General features: G+C 52.0%; 1 protein-coding gene across 5 annotated transcripts in view; it reads right to left on the reverse strand.

The window, feature by feature from the left end:
- ZMYM3 (zinc finger MYM-type containing 3) overlaps window positions 1–23,656 on the reverse strand; it is a 682,395-nt gene that overhangs the window by 508,912 nt on the left and 149,827 nt on the right. The window lies entirely within an intron of this gene.

The following is a 23,656-nucleotide window of genomic DNA, read 5'->3' on the forward strand; positions in this document are numbered from 1 at the left end:
GCCGCCAAAGGGGTCATAAAGATATTAAAGAGGGTCGGGCTCAAAATAGAGCCCTGAGGGACCCCGACTCCCAGAGGCGGCATCACGGCGGAATCTGGCGAGGCCCAGACCGTTTGCCGGCGGCCCGCTAGAAAGGAGGAAAACCAGCTGAACACCGTCCCCCGTAGTCCAATCTCATAGAGTCTTATGAGAAGACCGTCATGGGGGACGGTGTCGAAAGCCGCCGACAAGTCCAGCATCACCAGCATGGCTTTACCCCCAGTATCCAGAACCCCTTTAATAGTTTCTGAGACCTCGAGGAGCGCAGTCTCCGTGCTGAGATTTGGGCGAAAACCCGACTGGGTGGCATGCAGAATCTCATTCGACTCTAGAAAATTGGACAGCACCGTCTGCACGTGCTTTTCAACAACTTTCGTAAGAGCCGGCAGCAGAGAGATAGGCTTGACTGGGGCCTTTGGATCCAGACCAGGCTTCTTGAGCAGCGGGATGACCATTGCCTGCTTCCAAGCCTGCGGAACCACTCCCTGGCTCAGCGAGAGATTCAGTAGCGGGTTAGCCAATGGATTAACCACCTCGGCCAATTTCGCCAGAATTTTAGCAGGGCATGGGTCCAGGGGCGAGCCCGATTTCAGGATGCCCAAAAGTGCTAAAGAGGCGGGCGCAGATATAGGTGGAAATACGCCCAGCGTCAAGCCTGGCGAAGCCGGGGGCGATCGATTGGCCTCAGAATTAATTCGCTCCACGGGTACAGCTGATGGAAAAGAATCCTGTATAAGTTGGATCTTGCTAGTAAAAAAACTAGCAAGATCAGAGGCCCAAGAGTCAGAGGGTCTCTCCTCAAAGATGTTAGTCCGTGGAGAAATAAATTCTCTAACTATAGAGAAAATCTCCTTACAGGAGTTGGAGGCAGCTTCTATCCTCCCTGCCAAGTAGGCTTTCTTACCCAGGCGAATGTCCCGGTGATACTCCTTAACCGCGCTCTTATAGGTCAACTTAGCATCCGAGTCATATTTTACCCGCCAGGCTCTTTCAGCTACCTTGCACTGCTGCCGCCTGGCCGACAGTGCTGCGGTGAACCAAGGGGCGGAAACTCGTTTGGGAGTAAGACGGGGGGCCAGTTCCGGGGCAAGATCATTAAGCCTGTCAGAAAGCCATGCCTGCAGGGACTCCAGATCCTTCGTCAGGTCGCCAGAGATGGGGCAGGGATGATCCAGAGCCAACATCTCAGGGGTCACTCGATGGTACGCCCTATGGGTGCGACCATGCAGCTGTGGGGCGGCAACAGCCGATTTAACTGTGCCTTTGATCGAAAATTTAGCCAGCGAATGGTCTGACCATAGTACCGGGATAGTCTCTAGGACCTCAAAAGGGGAGGTCGAGAAAACCTGGTCAAGAGTGTGTCCCTTGTCATGCGTCGGCCCCTGCAGATAGGGGAGCAATCCCAGCGGTGCCATAGCCTCTGAGATTTTATTAGCGGCCGCGTCGGATGGATCATCCATCCGGAAGTTGAAATCTCCGGCCACGATGCAGTGTTCTGCTTTCAGGGCCAGTCCCAGTAAGACGGAGTCAAGATCTTCAAAGAACGTTCCGGGTGGGCCAGGCGGTCTATAGACCAATAATCCCTTGACTGATTGATGCGGAGCCAAAGCGATAGAAAAAGCGAGGGACTCCGAGCCACGAATATCCTCCACTGGCAAGATAGTACAAGCCGTGCCTTTCTTCACCACCAGTGCCACTCCACCGCCCCTTCCCTTCGCTCTGTCCTTCCTGAAGACGTTATAGTCAGGCGGAATTGCCATGGCGACGTCTGGATTCGAAAGTTCTCCCCACCATGTCTCGGTGAGCATAAGACACAGTGGCTTAGCCGTGTCAAGAAGCTCAAAGACGTCTTGTGCATGTCTGCACGCCGATCTGGTGTTTAGTAGCATGCAGAGATATCCCACACTGGCGATGTTATTGCCAGGGGAACAAGGCAAAGCACGGGAGGGACGCCATCCGCAACCGGGGCAGATGGACTTACCACGGTGACGCCCAGGAAAGACAGTACAGCAGCCACTGGAAGCCGTGAGCGCGGAGCTCCCCAGCAGTATAACGCAGCGCGAGTGGTCCTGTATGGCACATGCTGGGTGGCCGAGCCTGTCCCGCCGCCCCGAGCGCCTCCGGGACGCTGACGGGCGCAGACGGGCAGGACTCTGGCTTGACTCCGGCGCGAGTCAGGCGCTACCGCTGCGCGTCACCGCTGCGCAGGTATAGCGAGCATTAAATAGGGCTCACCTGTGGTCGTAATAAGCGCTAGAGCGCTCAACAAGTGGCACAGTCGACACAAGCCACCCCCAAGATGGCGGCCACGCGCCAAAACGAATGCAGAAAGATCACAAATCCGCTCAAAACGCGGTGAGGGGCCCGATTTAAAGTGCAGGTGTGTGGGCGCTTCAAGAACAGTTAAAAACAGGGTAAGATAGAAATTAAAACAAAAGTAAATAGAAAAACGGTAATTTTAAAAATGACCAGCGCTGCAGCCTACAATTACAGCAGCATAGAGCGCGTGCGTGCTATTACCTTATCCAAGCATGTCACTTTGAGTTTGCTCCCCCCCCCTCTTGCGGGTGGTCTCCTGGCTCTTCCTCTGCCACAAAAGGACTGCCATGGTTGCTGCTGCCAGGCTCGATTGCCCCTGTGTTGGAGGTTGACCTGTTGAGAAGAACCCACCTTCCCGTGGGACTTCTGAGGTTAAAACCACCTCTTTTGAAGGCGCCCCTCTGTTGCAGGACTCATTGTCCTTTATTTGTAATAGGGATTCATCTACCTCACTTCCAAACAGGGCATCTCCTGTGAAGGGTTTGTTAATTAAAGAGGTTTGGACTTCTTGCTTGATGCCTGAAATACGGAGCCAGGCATGCCTTCTCAATGTAGTGCCTGTGCACATTTGGCTGCTGGCTGTATCGGCTGTGTCTAGAGCTGATTTCAGGCAGGTGTTCGCTGTGTTTCTTCCTTCCTGTATGATGGATTTTGCTCTATTCTTATCCTCTTCCGGGAGCTTGTTTATCAGTTCTTCGATGTGGTCCCATTGTTGGTGGCCATACCTATTGAGGAAGGCATTAGAGTTTGCAAAGTGCCCCTGTGTTGTTGCCTCTTTCTCTATCTTTCTCCCCCTCCATGTCCGTTTTTTACTTTCTCTCTCAGGAGGTGGGCCAGTAGAGGAGTGAGTGTTGCTCCTCCTCCTTGCTGTGGTGACAATGATGGAGTCTGTGTTCCCATGAATGTATTTAGGGTCCTTCATGGAGGGTTTGTATTTTTTCTCCACCCTTGGGGTTACCCCCTTTGCTGAGGCAGGCTCCTTGAAAGCCTCCTTGCCTTGGTCCAGAATGCTTGACAGCATTGGAAGGTATTGTGTCAACTTGGTTGTGTCAACTTGGTGGATGGTGCTAATGTTTCTAGGAGGAAGCCAGAGTCTCCTTTCTCCTCCTTTAAGGGGACCCGAAGGTATCAACTGCTTTCGTCATGAGGCTGTTGTAGAAGGCTATGTCATCTAGTGGCGAAGCCTTCGAGGGATACCTACAGACCTCTTCTGGGCTTTGTGTCAAGGTTGTTCCATTCATCTTCGAATGTTCCAGAGGCTTCCTCCTCTTCTGGAGCATCAAGTTATTCTTCGACGTCCTGTTCGCGAGGTTAGGGGCCTGCCGGAGCTTTAAGGGTATTGTGTAAGAAAGTGGCTCTGTATATACTGTTCCCAAATAGGTACAGTGTGCACAGAGTCCACAGTCCCTAGAGGTTTGGCAGAGGCTAAAGTTAGATATAACCTTACTCTCTAAAGTGGTAGCTTGGTCGAGCAGTAAGGCAGTATCAGAGGACAGTGTAAAGCATTTGTTGTACACACTCAAGTCAGCAAATGGTCTCACACACTCAAGAAGTGAACTCTAGGCCAATGGTTTTTGTATAAAAATATATCGTTTTATTTTAGAACCAACAATAGGTGTCAAAATATACTTTCTCAGGATGATATGCTTTAGATAAATACTTTTCAATAGGCAATAGACTTTTGAATATAACAATTACAGTGGTTGCAAATAGGCAACACAATAATACATTGAGCTCAATGGGAATTTTAAGTTAAATGCAATTAATTACTTTAAGGATTACTTTTCTAACCACAGGACTGGATCTTGGATTCAGTCTTGGGACATTTCCTGTAAACAATTGAGTAAAAGCGTTTTGGTTACAGTTGCGATTTTTAAACAATATTTTTGTATTTTAAAAGTTCACACTTGGAAACTTTTCCACATAGAATCACCAATGTTATCCTATGGGAGGAAATTCACTTAGCAGGTAAGTGGGGTTATTGTTACTTTTTCTAACTCGGTGTTGGATCCTGGATCCAGTACTGGGGCATCACCTGTAAACAGTTGTAAGAATGAGTTTTTGTTATACAGGCGGTTTTTAACGAATATTTGTAAGTTTGCAAAATCAACACTTTTTCTGCAAAAACCAGGCAATATTATCCTATGGAAGGAAATTCAAGTTGCAGGTAAAGTATGTTCTCGTTACTTTTGTAATCCAGTGCTGGGCTCCTAGGTTCAGCACTGGGACATCTATCTAAAACAGGTAAGCAATTATGTTTTCAAAGTTGGTGCGACTTTTAAACAATATTTGTAGTTTGCAAAAAATCGACACTTAGAAAAAATTTCGCAGAAAGATAGTGACTGGTTTCCTATGGAAGAAAATTGGGTTAGCGGCAAGTATGGTTGTGATTACATTTCAGGGTCAGTGCTGGGCACCAAGATCCAGCACTGGGATCTCTCCCAATAGCAGGTGAGTATTTTCGTTTTCGTTACTCAGTTGATTTTAGGTGAATATTTTAAAGTTTAGAAACTCCACACTTATCAGAATTTCCAAGTGAAACCAGTCAATGTTACCCTATGGAAGAAAAGGGAGTGATCAGCTTTTGGTAAGTACTCGACTGGCAGAGTTAAGGTTCTGGGCATAGACTCAGGGGTTTCCCAGGGTCAGATAAAGTACAGTTGTTGCACCCTCAGCGGCACAGGGGCAGCCGGGTGCAGAGTGAGTTAGGCCTAATGTTATCCTACGTGAGGCTGGGGGCGCGTGGTTGGTGGCTGCTGGCTAGCGGGTGACGCGGCTGTGGGAGCTGGGCTCCTGGTCACGTGCTCAGGGCAAATGGGGAAATAGATTAGGGTAGAGGTTGCACTGCCAGGGGCACTCTGGCAGCTAGGTGCAGGGTGCTTTTGAGCCGTCGGGCCTGTGAGAAGTTGGCCTGATATGTAGTGCTCACTATTCTAGTGATCACTGTGTATCATTCCAAACGACCCTTATTGATGATTGGTTGTAAGTCAACCTTTTAGACCAGCTATCCTAGTAGCGTGGATACGAGCAGTCTTAGGCTAAACTCTAGAGGGCGTGTTAAGCCAGCTGTTTACCATCACATATACCCCTTGAACACCAAGTGAAAGGACACCACACAAGTTGTTATGAAAATAAAAGGGTATTTATTTATAACAAGACTACCCTGGCTCTTTATGAGTCAGGGAGCTAAGCACACTACAAAACTCTTAGGAAAATACTTCAGTTGCACAATTTACACAAATGCCCGAGGGGCACGAGAAACCATCTACACTAACAGTGAAATGCGAATGGTTAGAGTCTGGAGGTACTGATTCCGGAGTGTTCCGATCAGTGGGACTAAACGAAAAAGGAACTGGACACTTGTAGAGCGAGCCTGCGATGGAGCACCGAGATGCTCGAGTTACCTAGCCCGGAGGCTGCGGCTGCGTGAAGTTCGTCAAGATGTCGGGAGTCCTCGTGTAGTCTCAGGAGCCTGAAAGAAGAAGTTGCTGGCAGGCGACCAGTGACGATGTTCAGAGCGATCCAAGCCTGGATCGGTGATGAAGGAAAACCTGAAAGCAGAGGGGACTCAGTTCTCAACCGCTAGCCAGCGATCGTGTGGGTACCAGGAGGGTACCGGCTGAAGTCACCTCGACCAGGTGAGTGGGTGACGTCGGACTCGGCTGTTCCTCGGACCAGGAGGCGCGGCGGCGACCAGGATGGAGGGCGAGCTGTCCCACGAAGGTGTCTGCTGTCGATGATGCTGGGCCCAGGAAGGGGCAGCGGATCTTGGCAGTGGCCACCCAAGCGGGGGAGTCAAGATGGCGTCGGGAGTGGACCAGGAGGGTCCGGGGTACTCCTCTGTTGAAGGGGAGCAAGTGCCAGTCTGGAGCAACCAGACTAGTGATGAAAAATAATCTTGGAGCGTCGTGAAGAGGGCCACAAGCCGGTCGGCAAGTGGTCGGACAACGCGGTGAACAGCAAGGAGCGGAAGGGCCCCCCACGCAGATCTCGCGGATGCTGGGGAGACAGACTTCGATGCTGGAGCTGCTCAGGGTTTAGGGCTTCTCAAACCCTAGGTGCACTCACTCGAGGGTCCCTCGGTGGGCGTGCTAGATAAGCGTCGTGCAGGTTCTGAAGATAGCCGGTCCCGCAGGTCTCGTCACACCTACGACTCTCAGCTGAGCTGATGAGGGAGGTAAAAGGTCAGAGATGGCAGGGAACTCGGGTCTCGTCGAGCTGGGCAGTCTTGATCCGTAGGAGAGACTTACAGCAAACCGCAAGCGCTTAGTTGGTGCCTGCTGGTGCAGGGTGGCTACTCCTTAGCCACAAGGGAGAGTCTTCAGAAATAGTCAAGAGTTCCTTTCGTGGAAAGTGGTTCGTGATTCGGAGGTATCCGATTATCTGATTATCCAATTTGGGAAGGGGACTCGCTCCCACCTTTATTCTAAGAAAAAGGGGTTGGCCCGTGACTAGGTTCTACCTATGGGTGGAGCCAGGAGGGGGTGGTTACACCCCTATCCTTTGTCCGGCTTCGCGCCAGCTCAGGGGCTGGTGTGCCCCCGAAACTGGTTTGAGCCGGGCTATGCACAGTGAGCACCGGGGTGCCACTGGCAATCACCTTCCTTTCAGCCCTGCCTACCTGGGATACACAAACCCTGTCTGTGACGGTGCTAACACCGCCCTCGACAGGAAACCCTTTGTCCAAACTCCCTTCGCTGGAAGGTCCCCCAGCAGCAGGAGGTCAGACTTGTGTCTGGTGGCAGCATCCATTTTGTGATGCTGAGGCTTGAGTCAACTTTAACCGGGGTTCAGGGTTACTTCCATGTCGTGCCCCTCTAGAAGGGGGGAATGCTAACCCCGTCGCCAGAACTAGCGAGGGGTTCGTATTCCAATTCGTATGACACCTTACTCGACATGTGTAGGTGATGCGATGCCAAAGTTAGCAAATAGTTGGCCCGCGTCACCATGGAACGGCTATTAGGACTTGGTTCCGCAAGCCGTCGACGGGCTCGGCTCGCGCCAGAGCACCATCCCACATGACTCCCCGCACTCTGCCTTCAGGATTGATAAGGCCTGCCATAGGAGTGACTGATAGGAATCCATGTGTCCATTTTAGGGTTAGGTGTAGGAATACTACACCCACAGCAACGGGTGATTACACCACGTGGCCCCAGCTGTCGTGCAGCCAGTTGTGTCAGATTTGGGCGGCCATTCCAGGGGTGGCATAATACATGCTGCAGCCCCTGGTAGGCCCTGGGTACACCGATGCCCTGGATACCTGTGGTATGCTGAGACAGGGACTGACAAGGCGGCCCAGTTCCAATTAGTGGATGCACCTAACGTACATGTGTGTTAATTTCGAGAGAGAACAGCTAGGCTGTGGGTCTGATTGGCAGGCCCACAGCCGGAGAAAGTCGTAAACCAATGAAGCAAAAGCAAAAAATCTGGGTGATCATAGGATTGCAGACCCTACTCTCCTACATGACCCCCCCCCCAAACTTTGGGACAATAAGCTAACCTTGACCAGGTGAGTCTTCTTGCTCTAAGTGGAAATACCTGGAGAGCCCATCTGCATTGCCATGATCAGTGCCAGGTCTATGCTCCACTGTGAAGTCCATCCCCTGTAGGGAAATGGACCACCTAAGTAGTTTGGGGTTTTCACCCTTCATTTGATTTAGCCACAAGAGGGGCTTATGGTCGGTCTGAATCTTGAAGTGAGTGCCAAACAAGTATGGCCTCAACTTCTTCAGGGCCCAAACCACAGCAAAGGCCTCCCTCTCAATAGCTGACCAATTCTTCTCTCTGGGGGTCAGCCTCCTGCTAATAAAAGCTATGGGCTGGTCATGACCATCAAAATTCAGTTGCGATAGAACAGCTCCCACACCCAGCTCCGAAGCGTCTGTTTGGACAATGAATGGTTTGGAGTAGTCTGGACTCTTTAGGATAGGTGCTGTGCACATGGCCTGCTTTAGGTCATCGAATGCCTTCTGACAGCTTGCTGTCCACTGAACTTTTTTTGGCATCTTTTTACTTGTCAGGTCGTTTAGCGGGGTCACAATGGATCCATAATTTCTGACAAATTTCCGGTAATAACCAGTCAGGCCCAAGAAAGCTCGAACCTGAGTCTGGGTGGTTGGAGGAGCCCAGTCCTGTATGGCCTGTATTTTGCTCTCCAACGGTTGAACCTGACCCCCTCCTACAAGGTGGCCCAGGTATACAACCTGTGTCTGCCCTATCTGGCACTTGGTGGCCTTGATAGTGAGGCCTGCCTTCTGCAGGGCCTCTAACACTTTCCTCAGGTGGACCAGGTGATCCTCCCAGGTGGAGCTAAAGACAGCGATATCGTCCAGATACGCCGCACAGAAGTCGTCCAACCCAGTGAGAACTTGATTCACCAGCCTTTGGAAGGTGGCAGGTGCATTTTTCAAACCAAAGGGCATTACCACGAACTGATAATGCCCACCCGGGGTAGAAAATGCTGTTTTGGGCTTGGCCTCCTCAGCTAACCTGATTTGCCAATACCCAGCTGTCAGGTCAAACGTACTTAAGTAGTTGGCCGAGGCCAACCGGTCGATAAGTTCGTCTGCTCTTGGTATCGGGTGGGCGTCAGTCTTAGTGACTGCATTGAGACCTCTGTAGTCCACGCAGAACCTCATCTCTTTCTTACCGCCCTGGGTGTGAGGTTTCGGCACGAGCACTACGGGACTAGCCCAGGGGCTGTCCGAGGGTTCAATGACTCCCAGCTCCAACATTTTCTGCACCTCTGTCTTGATGCAGTCTCTGACGTGATCAGGTTGCCGATAGATTTTACTCTTTACGGGTAGACTGTCCCCAGTGTCGACCTCGTGGGTACACCAATTGGTCTGACTGGGTGTCAGAGAGAACATATGTCGAAAGGATTGAAGAACCTGTTTACAATCCTTTTGTTGATGCCCAGAGAGGCTGCCACAAAAGACAACACCATCTACTGATCCATCGTCAGGGTTCTGAGAGAGCAGGTCCGGGAGAGGGTCACTCTCCTCCTCCTGTCCCTCATCTGTGGCCATGAGCAAGCCCATGCCCTCCCTGTCGACATATGCCTTGAGCCTGTTTACATGGAGCACCCTGTGGGGGCTCCGGGGAGTTCCCAGGTCTACCAGGTAGGTGACCTCTCCCTTTTGCTCAATGATCGTGTGGGGCCCAGACCATTTGTCTTTGAGTGCTGCTGGGGCCACTGGCTCCAGCACCCACACCTTCTGTCCAGGCTGGTACACAGTCAGGACAGCCTTTTGGTCGTGCCAAGCTTTCTGTAATTCTTGGCTCGCCTCAAGGTTTTTAGACGCCTTTTCCATGTACTCCGCCATCCGCGAGCGGAGACCGAGCACATAGTCCACAATGTTTGATGCCGGCTTTCTGAGAGGTCTCTCCCATCCTTCCTTTACCAAACAAAGGGGTCCCCTTACAGGATGTCCGAACAGAAGCTCGAAAGGGCTGTAGCCAACCCCCTTCTGCGGGACCTCTCTGTAGGCGAACAAGAGGCAGGGTATCAGGACATCCCATCTCCGCCGAAGCTTTTCAGGTAGTCCGTGAATCATCCCTTTTAGGGTCCGGTTGAATCTCTCAACCAGCCCATTGCATTGTGGGTGATAGGGTGTGGTGAACTTGTAGTTGACACCACATTCCTTCCACATAGCAGTCAGATATCCCGACATGAAGTTTGCACCTCTGTCTGAGACGACCTCCTTAGGGAAGCCCACTCTGGAGAACACTCCAAGTAGGGCCCGTGCCACCACAGGTGCTGTAGTGGTCCTAAGGGGAATAGCTTCAGGATACCTGGTGGCGTGGTCCACCACCACCAGTATAAACTTGTGCCCTGATGCTGTCTGGGGTTCCATTGGTCCGACAATGTCGATCCCCACTCGCTCAAAGGGTACCCCCACCACTGGTAGTGGTATCAGGGGGGCCTTTGTCGTGCCACCTGACTTACCACTGGCTTGGCAAGTGACACAGGAGCGGCAAAACTCCTTCGTATCCTCGGACATGTGGGGCCAGTGAAAGTGTGGAACAATTCTGTCCCAAGTCTTATTCTGGCCTAAGTGACCTGCAAGGGTAATCTCGTGGGCCAAGGTGAGAAGGAAACCTCTCAGAGACAAGGGGATGACCAGCCTCCTGGTCGCACCAGGTTTGGGGTCTCTTGCCTCAGAGTACAGGAGTCCATCGTCCCAGTACACTTTGTGGGTACCTGTGGCGTTCCCTGCAGCCTCAGCAGCAGCCTGCTGTCTGAGGGGTTCAAGTGAGGGGCAGTCTAACTGTGCCTTCCCCAGGTCTTCCCTGGAGGGTCCCCCTGAGCCCAGAAACTCAACCTGACCAGGTTCAAGCTCTTGCGGCTCAGTTTCCCTCAGTTCCTTAAGGTCAGCCTCCTCGGAGACTTGATCCACAACCTGGGGCAAGGGGGAAGGCGAAGCCTTACCCTTACTGCTCCTTTTCTTGGAAGGTGTCTGGTCCGTTCTTCCAGGATCCAGCACCTGTTCAGTGGGGCATCTTTTGGCCTGTGACCTGGTCACAGCAAGGACATGTGCTGGCAAGCCTAACATCTCCATGTGAGTCCTCTGCTCCACTTCTGACCATTGTGACGTTTCCAAATCATTGCCCAACAGACATTCTACGGGGAGGTCTGAACTAACCACAACCTTTTTCGGGCCACTTACCCCTCCCCAGGAGAAATCAACAACTGCCATACTGTGATTGGTAGTGACGTTGCTGGCATTGGTCACTAGGTAACTGGTACCTAGCATGATCTGTCCAGGGTCCACGAAGTTAGGCGTCACCATGGTGACACTGGCACACGTGTCCCTGTAGGCCTGAGCCACTTTTCCATTGATCAAAGGTGTCTGTCTGTATTTGCCCAAAGTATTGGGACTGGCATCAGGGGACATATCCATATCCCCTGTACAGACAAGGACGGCCTGAGTGAGCGTGCCGACTAAGTCGTCACTCCCCTCGGTTCCCAAGGTTAACCCAACTAATGCCTTGGGAGGCGCACTACCACTGCTGACTGTACTAGGGGGCGCAGGTGCCTTAGGGGCTGCAGTGGTAGGAGTTTGCCCTCCTTTCTTGGTGCACTCACTAAACCAGTGAGTCTTACTTTTACAGTACTGGCACCACCTTTTTGACTGGCCTTCTTGAGTCTTCTTCTTCTGTGAAGCCTGACCCCCACCCTCTTTGGTTTGTTGGGGACCTGTCGAAGACTTCTGGTCATTTTGTTCGTTCTTGTTACCCTTTTGGTCTGCTTTCTTCTGACCACCCTGGTTCTGATTCTGGTTCTGCTTGACCCTTGTTCTGACCCATCTGTCTGCCTTCTTTCCCAATTCTTGGGGAGAGGTCAGATCCGAGTCGACAAGGTGCTGATGCAACAATTGGTTCTGACAGTTGTTTAAAATCTGTTCTCGCATGATAAGATTGTACAATCCTGTGTAATCAGTAACCTTGCTACCCAGCAACCAGCCTTCCAAAGCCTTAGTGGCACAATCGACAAAGTCAGTCCAATCCTGAGACTGAATTTTCTGGGTGTCCCGGAACAGCACCCGGTACTGTTCCGTGGTTAAGCCGAACCCATCAATCAGTGTGTTCTTCAGGACTTGGTAGTTGTTAGCATCCTCAGCTCTAGTAGTGAGGAGCTTGTCCCTTCCTTTACCTTCAAAGGAAAGCCACAGTATAGCTGCCCACTGACTTGGGGGGACGCACTGGACAGTGCAGGCCCTCTCCAAAGCAGTTATCCACTTGTGGATGTCGTCCCCTTGTTTAAAGGGGGGCACTATTTTACTCAGGTGTCTAGTGTCTATACCCCTGTCTTTCTCTCTATTGAGACTGCTGCCACCAGTGGGATCTAACCCACTTAATTTCTGCTCTCGGGGCAGGGCAAGTCTTTCTTTGGCGAGGGCAAGTTCTTCCCGCTCGATCCTCAGATTGACTTCCCGCATCTTCGCTTCATGCTCCCTCCTCTGAGGGGAAGTCATTCCTCTCTGAGAGGATGCCTGAGAGACATGTGTATGAACCGATCTGCCGGAGCCTCTGGAGAGAGACCTAGCTCGTCCGTTCCCAAGGTTAAGCCTGCTTGAGCGTGGGCCCGGGGCTCCCCCAGTTCCATTCTCATGCCTGCTTAAGTTGGTCCTTGTAAGCCTGCCGACTACCGCTGGACCTTTGTCTGCCTCGTCTCCCGATAACTCGTCCTCGTCCTCGTCCTCTGTGTGGAGGTCGAGGTCGGGGTCACCGAGGGTTCCCTCTAAGGGAGGCATGTTCCCATCTGCACTGGGGGGACCTGTGTTAGAGGACCTCCTAGCATCGTACGCCTCTAAGAGACCTATCAGAATTGCGATGGTAGGGTTAGAACCCTGGTTTAGCTTCCTGGAGGCACATAGTTGTCGCATCTCCTTGAAGCTAAGGGTTGCATATCGTGACACGACCTGTGGAGGGTCCCTGACCACTAAGGGAGTCTGCGAGGACTCTCCGTGGACCGACATGCTTGTCTAGTGCGGTGTAAGTGTTGCACCTACCTACACTATGTGTTTACCTACTGATCCCTTGCTAGGAGTTGTAGTCAGGGTGTGCTAAGCCCTGTTACACTACAACAGCCGGTTCAGTAGAACTCGGAGTATTCTAAGTTAAGTTATATGTACCTGGGTACTTATGTGATCTTTCACTGCGATATTCTTAGGATACGTGTGTGGTAAAACAACAGCAAGCTCAAATCCCACCGCTGCCACCAATGTGAGAAGTTGGCCTGATATGTAGTGCTCACTATTCTAGTGATCACTGTGTATCATTCCAAACGACCCTTATTGATGATTGGTTGTAAGTCAACCTTTTAGACCAGCTATCCTAGTAGCGTGGATACGAGCAGTCTTAGGCTAAACTCTAGAGGGCGTGTTAAGCCAGCTGTTTACCATCACATATACCCCTTGAACACCAAGTGAAAGGACACCACACAAGTTGTTATGAAAATAAAAGGGTATTTATTTATAACAAGACTACCCTGGCTCTTTATGAGTCAGGGAGCTAAGCACACTACAAAACTCTTAGGAAAATACTTCAGTTGCACAATTTACACAAATGCCCGAGGGGCACGAGAAACCATCTACACTAACAGTGAAATGCGAATGGTTAGAGTCTGGAGGTACTGATTCCGGAGTGTTCCGATCAGTGGGACTAAACGAAAAAGGAACTGGACACTTGTAGAGCGAGCCTGCGATGGAGCACCGAGATGCTCGAGTTACCTAGCCCGGAGGCTGCGGCTGCGTGAAGTTCGTCAAGATGTCGGGAGTCCTCGTGTAGTCTCAGGAGCCTGAAAGAAGAAGTTGCTGGCAGGCGACCAGTGACGATGTTCAGAGCGATCCAAGCCTGGATCGGTGATGAAGGAAAACCTGAAAGCAGAGGGGACTCAGTTCTCAACCGCTAGCCAGCGATCGTGTGGGTACCAGGAGGGTACCGGCTGAAGTCACCTCGACCAGGTGAGTGGGTGACGTCGGACTCGGCTGTTCCTCGGACCAGGAGGCGCGGCGGCGACCAGGATGGAGGGCGAGCTGTCCCACGAAGGTGTCTGCTGTCGATGATGCTGGGCCCAGGAAGGGGCAGCGGATCTTGGCAGTGGCCACCCAAGCGGGGGAGTCAAGATGGCGTCGGGAGTGGACCAGGAGGGTCCGGGGTACTCCTCTGTTGAAGGGGAGCAAGTGCCAGTCTGGAGCAACCAGACTAGTGATGAAAAATAATCTTGGAGCGTCGTGAAGAGGGCCACAAGCCGGTCGGCAAGTGGTCGGACAACGCGGTGAACAGCAAGGAGCGGAAGGGCCCCCCACGCAGATCTCGCGGATGCTGGGGAGACAGACTTCGATGCTGGAGCTGCTCAGGGTTTAGGGCTTCTCAAACCCTAGGTGCACTCACTCGAGGGTCCCTCGGTGGGCGTGCTAGATAAGCGTCGTGCAGGTTCTGAAGATAGCCGGTCCCGCAGGTCTCGTCACACCTACGACTCTCAGCTGAGCTGATGAGGGAGGTAAAAGGTCAGAGATGGCAGGGAACTCGGGTCTCGTCGAGCTGGGCAGTCTTGATCCGTAGGAGAGACTTACAGCAAACCGCAAGCGCTTAGTTGGTGCCTGCTGGTGCAGGGTGGCTACTCCTTAGCCACAAGGGAGAGTCTTCAGAAATAGTCAAGAGTTCCTTTCGTGGAAAGTGGTTCGTGATTCGGAGGTATCCGATTATCTGATTATCCAATTTGGGAAGGGGACTCGCTCCCACCTTTATTCTAAGAAAAAGGGGTTGGCCCGTGACTAGGTTCTACCTATGGGTGGAGCCAGGAGGGGGTGGTTACACCCCTATCCTTTGTCCGGCTTCGCGCCAGCTCAGGGGCTGGTGTGCCCCCGAAACTGGTTTGAGCCGGGCTATGCACAGTGAGCACCGGGGTGCCACTGGCAATCACCTTCCTTTCAGCCCTGCCTACCTGGGATACACAAACCCTGTCTGTGACGGTGCTAACACCGCCCTCGACAGGAAACCCTTTGTCCAAACTCCCTTCGCTGGAAGGTCCCCCAGCAGCAGGAGGTCAGACTTGTGTCTGGTGGCAGCATCCATTTTGTGATGCTGAGGCTTGAGTCAACTTTAACCGGGGTTCAGGGTTACTTCCATGTCGTGCCCCTCTAGAAGGGGGGAATGCTAACCCCGTCGCCAGAACTAGCGAGGGGTTCGTATTCCAATTCGTATGACACCTTACTCGACATGTGTAGGTGATGCGATGCCAAAGTTAGCAAATAGTTGGCCCGCGTCACCATGGAACGGCTATTAGGACTTGGTTCCGCAAGCCGTCGACGGGCTCGGCTCGCGCCAGAGCACCATCCCACATGACTCCCCGCACTCTGCCTTCAGGATTGATAAGGCCTGCCATAGGAGTGACTGATAGGAATCCATGTGTCCATTTTAGGGTTAGGTGTAGGAATACTACACCCACAGCAACGGGTGATTACACCACGTGGCCCCAGCTGTCGTGCAGCCAGTTGTGTCAGATTTGGGCGGCCATTCCAGGGGTGGCATAATACATGCTGCAGCCCCTGGTAGGCCCTGGGTACACCGATGCCCTGGATACCTGTGGTATGCTGAGACAGGGACTGACAAGGCGGCCCAGTTCCAATTAGTGGATGCACCTAACGTACATGTGTGTTAATTTCGAGAGAGAACAGCTAGGCTGTGGGTCTGATTGGCAGGCCCACAGCCGGAGAAAGTCGTAAACCAATGAAGCAAAAGCAAAAAATCTGGGTGATCATAGGATTGCAGACCCTACTCTCCTACAGGGCCCTCAATGGATTGCAATGGAGAAGCTCAAGAACGAACAAAGGCTGCAAGCTCGGGGACGGGGATTCTTCAGGTACGACCACCACTTCGAGAGGTAAGTTGGGTAGTTGGAGGATAGGTAGGCACCCAGGAGTTGGGCACAGGGGGCCACAGGGCGCCAGGTGCAGGGGTGCCTTTTGGTGTCGGCAAATTTACGCTCTGTTGGTTGCGGTTGGAGGGGTCCCTGGTTCTGAGGCTGCAGGCGTCATCAGGGGCGTCGAGATGGGTCCTTGGGTGCTGGATTCGGGGTCACAGTCGCCGGGGGGACGTCCTCATGGTCTTTGTTCACTCCAGCACAGACCAGACTTGGCGGGTGCAGAGTGTGCAGGGTTTGCGGTTCCTGGCTGATGCCAGGGGTCAGTTACTTGCTTTGAGCAGTACCACTGCTTGTGGGAGTCCCAGTTACTTAGAGTCACAAGGTAGCCAGGACCTCCGGGGTTTGTGAGGTTGCTGGCCACTGGAGATGCCGGGGTTTAGCAGGAACAGGCTCGAGGGTCGACAGGCCGGTAGGGCTGGGGCCAAAGCAGTTGATGTCTTCCTCTTGTTAGCAGCTGCATGGCAGGTCTTCTTGTTTCTTGATCTTTGCTGTTTCGGAATCTGGATCTGAGGAAGGAAGGTTCAGGGTGCCCCTAAATACTAAATTTAGGGGTGTTACAGGTAGATAAAGGGCAGGGACCACTGGGTCCCTGCCCTGGAGTGGGTACATTCCCTATCATGCCACTCTCCTGTGGGAGGGGGGCAGTGGCCTAGTCCCGATTGGGCAGGGCTCCCCATCTTCAAGATGGCGAGAGCCCGGAGATGTGCTTCACCTCGCCACCCTCACCTGAGGGGTGGGGTTGGCAGAGGCTGGCACACCCCCTGTCCTTCCTTGGGGTTTCCGAACAATCTTCCCACCAGAGTGGGGGTTTAGAACCGGTAGGGGCCAGTTGCGGAGTACAGCAAGTGGCCTGGAGAAGCTCACAAAGGCGGCATGCCTTTGAAGCTTCCCCTACCCATGCTGGGGGAGGAGACCTAGCACCTCGCCCAGGATGTGCATTGTTGCAGGCCCAGGAGAGCGGACGGCTCTCTACCCAGGGGTCCAGCAACATGTCTGCTGTGTGGCAGCCTAGGCAGCCCCTCAGACCAGACGTGGATTGTAGGTTAGGTTCAGGGGCATCTCTAATATGCCCTCTGTCGTGCATTGTACATTAAATCCTGCACTGGGATCAGTGCGGGTTTAATGTGCTGAGAAGTTTGATATCAAACTTCACAGCACCATGATGGCTCCACTGAAGACTGAGGAGTTTGTGTTTGACGAACTCCTAGCACCATATACTCTTAAATGGCAGCACTGTACTTACAGTGCCCAGTAATGGACCTGGGCACTGTACGGGCATAGGGCTCATGCTCCTCTACCCACACCACTGGCAAAGGGCACACAGCTAGAGAGGTGGCTGATGTATGCCAGGGCAGTGTATGTTGTGGGCATGGCACACAGGGACGTGTGCCATGTCGACTCTCTGTTTTGTCCTATATCCAGACACTCAGCCTGCTAGGGCAGTGTGTTTATGTCAGTGTACAGGGCCTCTGAGGGTGGCACAATATGTGCTGCAGCCCTTAGAGGCCTTCCCTGGTCACAAAGCCCTGGCTACCTAGTGTAGCATTTACCAGGGGCTGACATGTGGCCAGGGTTTGCCAATTTGGGTTTTAGGTTTCAGCACATTTTTTAGGGAAGGAACATAGGCCCTGGGCACCTGAATAGATGACACTTTCTCACAACAGGAAACTGACACGATTCATTGAAGAAAACGCCGTCCTCGACCCGACCCAATCCGGATTCCAAAGCAACCACAGCACAGAGACCGCCCTAATCGCAGCCACAGATGACATTCGCACCCTCCTGGACTAAGGCCACTCCGCAGCCCTCATCCTACTCGACCTATCAGCGGCCTTCGACGCCGTCTCCCACCGCACACTAGTCGCCAGACTACACAACACAGGCATACAAGGAACAGCCCTGGACTGGATCTCACATTCCTCACCGGAAGAAGCCAAAGGATCAGACTCCCACCCTTCCTCTCCGACCACACGAAAATCACCTGCGAAGTCCCACATGGTTCATCCCTGAGCCCAACCCTCTTCAACATCTACATGGCCCCCCTCGCAGTCATCATCCGACAACACAGTCTCAACATCGTAAACTATGCTGACGACACCCAGCTCATTCTCTCCCTCACCAAAGACCACACCACTGCCAAACTCAACTTCCAGACAGGAATGCAAGACATCGCAGTCTGGATGACCAACAGCTTGCCTGAAGCTCAACCCTGAGAAGACAGAAGTCCTCGTCCTCGGTACCACCCCTTATGCATGGGACAGCACCTGGTGGCCGACCACCCTCGGAAATCCGCCGACCACCCTCGGAAATCCCCCTACCCCCTCAGACCACACCACGAACCTCAGCATCGTACTCGACTCATCACTCACCATGAACCGACAGGTCAATTACGTCACCTCCAGCTGCTTCAACACCCTCTGCATCCTCCGCAAGACCTTCAAGTGGATCCCCCCTGAGTCAAGGAAGACAGTCACCTACGCACTCATCACCAGCAGACTGGACTATGGAAACGCACTCTACGCCGGCATCAACAAGTCCCTACTCCGCAAACTCCAGACAATACATAACACCGCTGCCAGACTCGCTCCTTGGCATCCCCCGACACGAACACATCAGTTAACACCTACGAAGTCTCCACTGGCTCCCAGAGGAGAAAAGAATCACTTTCAAAATCCTCACTCACGCCTACAAATGCCTACACAACAACGGAACCAAATGACTCAACGATAGAATCAACTTCCACGTACCCAAAAGAAACCTCCGATCTTCCAACCTCGTACTGGCTCTAACCCCGCGCATCCACAGAGCCAGAGCAGGCGGAAGATCCTTCTCTCACATTGCAGTCAAGACCTGGAACGAGCTACCGGTAGACATCAGACGCACCCACTCCCTGAACACCTTCAGGAAGACCCTCAAGACCTGGCTCTTCGGCTAAACAGATCGGCGGATCCCCCTCCCCCTCAGCGTCTTGAGACCTTCACGGGTGAGTAGCGCACTAACAAGTCCCTGATTGATTGATTGATGGTTCAGAGTCAGCAGGGTTGGGGAGAGACGTAGTTTATGGTGCGGAACTACTGAGAGTTCGAGGAGTGTTGTGAACCATGGTTGCCGTGCCCATGTGGGAGCAACTAGGATCATCTTGAGAGACTGTTTGAGCTTGCATACTACTAGTGGAATGAGCGGAAGAGGCGGAAAAGCGTACGCAAATCTGCTTGACTAGTTCATCCATATCGCATTGCCCTTGGACAAGGGGTGTGGGAACCTGGCGGAGAAGGTTGGGCATTTTGCGTTTTCGTGAGTGGCAAACCGATCTATGCCTGGGTAGCCCCACATGTGGAAAAAGGGCTGAATAACTTGCAGATGAAGTTCCCATTCGTGTATCTGCAGAGTCTGACGACTCAACAGATCTATAATCTAATTGTTCACTCCTGGAAGATGTTCTGCCAGAAGATGTATGTTCTGTGGAATGGCCCATCTCCATATACTTTGCGCTAGATGAGACAGCTGCAAAGAATGTGTCCCTCCTTGCTTCGGTATGTAGTACATTGCTGTCATAATGTCGGTGCGGACTAGGACAGTCTTGTTGAGAAGATGTGCTTGGAAGGACTTTAACGCTAGAAAGATTGCCAGTAATTCTAGGTGACTGATGTGGAGCACTTTTTGTTGAGTGGTCCACCTGCCCTGAATTGTGTGGTTTAGGAGATGGGCTCCCCGGCCGGTGAGTGATGCGTCCGCTGTTGGCACTATCTGTGGAACTGGCTCTAGGAACAGCCGCCCTCTGGAAAGGTTGTGTGTGATCCACCACTGCAGAGAGTGATGTGTGCGGCTGTCCACCAATACCAGATCTGTAAGTTGACCTTGAGCCTGGTTCCACTGACGTGCTAAGCATTCCTGTAGAGGGCGCATCTGAAGACTTGCGTGGGGCACAATGAAAATGCAAGATAGTGTTGGCCGTCCACTGTAAACAGTAGATATTTCCTGTGAGCAGAGTGTATGGGAATATGGAAGTAGGCGTCCTTGAGGTCTAATGTGGCAAGGAAGTCGCCTTGTTGAAGCAGTGGAAGGACTGGAGTGACATGTGAAAGTGATCTGACTGTATGTAGAGATTGAGAGGTCGGAGGTCCAGTATTGGTCTGAGAGTCCCATCTTTTTGGGGGATTAGGAAATACAGTAGGAAGACCCCTGTTCCTTGATGCTCTATGGGGACTGGCTCTATTGCATGCTTTTGAAGCAGTGAGAGAACCTCCTGTTTGAGGAGCGTTGGATGTTCGGCGGACATTGGACGCTGCTTGGGCGGTATGTTGGGGGGAGTTGCAGTAAGTTCCAGGCAGTAACCATACTGGATAATTTGTCTTACCCACTTGCCAGTAGTGATGGAATTCCAGATAGGTAGGAACTGTGAGAGTCTCCCTCCGACCGGAGTGGGATGGTCTGGAGGGAGTGGAGGGAAGTCACTGTTAGTGGGAGAGGCGAGAGTGTTGTTAACTCCGCCTCTTCCCTTGTTGTTATTTCCCCTGTATCCACCTCTAAAATATACTCTGTTGGGGGAGGTTTGTGTGGAATTTTTATAGGAGGAAGAGGCATTGTCTGTACTGATGGTTTTGGATGCGTCTCTATAAAAGGAGCGGCAAAAGGAGCCTCGTGTAGACTGAGTCTGTAATGCTTCCACGGATTTTGCAGTCTCAGTGTCTTTTTTCATTTTTTCTAAAGCTGTGTCCACAGCCAGGCCGAAAAGTCGTTCCTGATTGAACGACTGATTTAAGATAGTAGTTTGCACTCCCTGTTTGAACCCAGAAATGCGCAGCCAGGCATGCCTTCGTAGTAACACACTGGTGTTGCCTGATCTAGATGCAATATCTACTGCATCGAGGGCACATTTAATGGATGCGCTGGTGATCAACTTGCCTTCCTGAATCAGATCATTGGCTTTGGCCTTGTATTGGTCAGGCAAGTACTGCATGAGGGTCTCTAGTTGTCATAGTGAGCCCCATCATGTCTGGTAAGTAATGCTTGTGCATCAGCTATGCTCCAGTGATTTGCTGCCTGAAAGGCCACTCGTTTGCCTGAAGCATCTAGTAATTTAGACTCTGTCCGGAGGTGGAGCTTCACCGGAGGTTTGAGAGTTAGCATGCTTTCTGGCATTGGATACTACCAGGGAATCTAAGGGGAGTTGTACTTTAATGTAGGTGGGATCATTAGAGGCGGGTTTATATTTTTTATCAATCCAAGGATTGATAATCCTGGTCCTAACTGGGTCTTTGAATACGTCTGAAGCATGTTTGATGACACCTTTGAGCATGGGCAGTGTTTGTATTGTCTTTTGTGTCTGTGCAAAAGTGTCCACTAGGAAGTCTTACTCTGTGGGGTCTGAATGCATTTGGATGCCATGATATTGGGCAACCCTATCAATAAGCTGACTAAACCCAATGTTGTCATCTGGGGGAGACGGTCTAGTGGGGTATGCATCAGTATCAGGAAGATCTGGACGATTTACAGGGACGTAGTCGTCCCATGGGTCTGGTGGTATGTTAGTGACATCATCTTCAGGATCAGTGAAAGGGTCATTATTTCCTTCCCCACCCCCTAATCCATCATCATCCTGGGGTGGTGGTGAAAGAGGGGAGGGTAGGGGGGGATTGGAGTATGGGAGACTATGAGGAGAGGTAGGCTTAGGAGGAAGAACAGGAGAAGAGGGTCTTAAAGGTGGAGTTGCATAGTGTATTTTCTTCACAGGCACTTCAGTGATGTATGGGATGTCGATTTTTCTCCTCTTCTATCGAACGCTGACAATCTGTCCTGTTTTAGGGTCCACATGGAGAGGGTTTTTTTTATTTTTTTTAACTTCGGATCGATGGGATCCGGCAGAAATAGTTCTTCATCTTTGATGGTAGCCTTCGGCGCCGATTTTTTCTGTTCCGAATGCAGTTTGGACTTCGGATCTGGAGCTTTAGAAGGGATTTTTGTGTCCTTCGGCGTAGAGTCCAAAATCTTTTTCGTATCCGAAGGTTTTCGAGGTGTCTTCGGTTCCGAGGCTTGTGTTCTTTGGGTGCCTAGGTACTCGGTGCTGAGGCCTTTTTTGAGCCCGCAGGAGTAGAATATGTTCCCGCTTTCAGTGTCAATGATGTTTTTGGGGCACTGGCATGCGGCTTGCTCGGTCCAGAGCTGCAAGAAGACTTCTCCTTGTCTTCGGGGGCGGGGCTTCTGAAGTTTTATTTCGGTCGCGACTAGGGCCCTCAGGCAAAGTCTTGACAAGATCCTTTTGCTTTTCGGGTGGGGTTGGGGCAGGCGCAGTTGTACTCACTCGTTGACCTGGAGTGATGTGGTCATCGGAGTCATCGGCTTCGGATACGATAACTAGCTCCTCCGAATCCTCTGCCTCTGGAACGTCGGGCCGTCATCAAAGATGTCTTCTGGCACCGGAGCAGACTGTTACACCATGACGTGTTGTCGAGCCCGGAGATCACGGATTGTCTTCTTGGAGCGGGAGGAGGCGCAGGCTTGGCAATTGTTCCCCTCATGATCGGGAGAGAGACGGAGGTTGCAGACCTTGTGTTGGTCACTGTGTGGGAATTTAGCTCCACACTGGGGGCATGTTTTAAATTGAGTCCTTTCGATTAGCCGTAGTCCCGAATGGCGTCGATAGCCCCAGCGGCCCGCGTCGACGACCGGAATTAAGTTTGTGAGTTAGCGCGTTGAAAGGCACGCGAACAAAAACAATACCGTCGAGTTTGAGATGGTTTGAGCGTCGAAAGGTTTGGAAAAATACGGTACCGAACCCGATGGCGGAAAAAAACAATCTGAGGATGGAGTCGATGCCCATGCGCATTGTCGTCCAAGGGAGGAGTCACCTAGCTCGTGACTACAAAGACTGTGCTGCAAGCATCCGAGCCCAACACCAGATGGTGATCTATGCACAATGTGAGATTCTGCCGCTCATATGCCTCGAACATACTATGCCAAAGTGAGGCATAGTGTGCACAGAGTCCAGTGGAACCCCAAAGGTAGGCAGGGGTAAAGTGAGATAGCAGCTTACTCTGTATTTGTTGTAGTGTTGGGAGCAATTAGGAGGCTTTTTTCAGGACAGTGTTGTACACAGTCAGCAAATGAATTCACACACTCAAAGACTGAACTTCAGAACAATTGTTTTTGTAAAAAAATATTCTTAGTTATTTTCTTTTCTAGAACCAATCAATCAAAACATTTATATAGCGCGCTACTCACCCGTGAGGGTCTCAAGGCGCTGAAAAGGGGGGGGGGGCTGCTACTGCTCGAAGAGCCAGGTCTTGAAGTGTTTCCTGAAGGTGAGATGGTCCTGGGTCATACGTAGGTGTGCGGGGAGGGAGTTCCATGTCTTGGCTGCCAGGTAGGAGAACGATCTTCCTCCGGTGGTGGTTCTTTGAATCCGTGGGACGGTAGCGAGGGCGAGGCTGGCTGAGCGGTGGGAGTGTAGAACGAGAGGCGGTTGTTGAGGTATTCGGGGCCCATGTCGTGGAGTGCTTTGTGTGCGTGGGTGAGGAGCCTGAACGTGATCCTCTTGTTGATGGGGAGCCAGTGCAGGTTTTTCAGGTGGGCGGATATGTGGCTGTGGCGAGGGATGTCGAGAATGAGTCGTGCAAAGGCATTCTGTATGCGTTGTAGTCGTTTCTGAAGTTTGGCGGTGGTTGCTGCGTATAGGGCGTTTCCGTAGTTCAGATGGCTGGTGACGAGGGCCTGGGTGACCGTCTTTCTGGTTTCGGTGGGGATCCACCAGAAGATCTTTCGGAGCATGCACAGGGTGTTGAAACATGAGGACGAGACGTCGTTGACTTGCTTGGTCATCGTGAGGGAGGAGTCCAGGATGAATCCTAGGTTACGTGAGTGGTCCGA

The sequence above is a fragment of the Triturus cristatus genome, chromosome 5_2 (genome assembly GCF_964204655.1).
Source record: "Triturus cristatus chromosome 5_2, aTriCri1.1, whole genome shotgun sequence".
Classification (NCBI taxonomy): domain Eukaryota; kingdom Metazoa; phylum Chordata; class Amphibia; order Caudata; family Salamandridae; genus Triturus; species Triturus cristatus.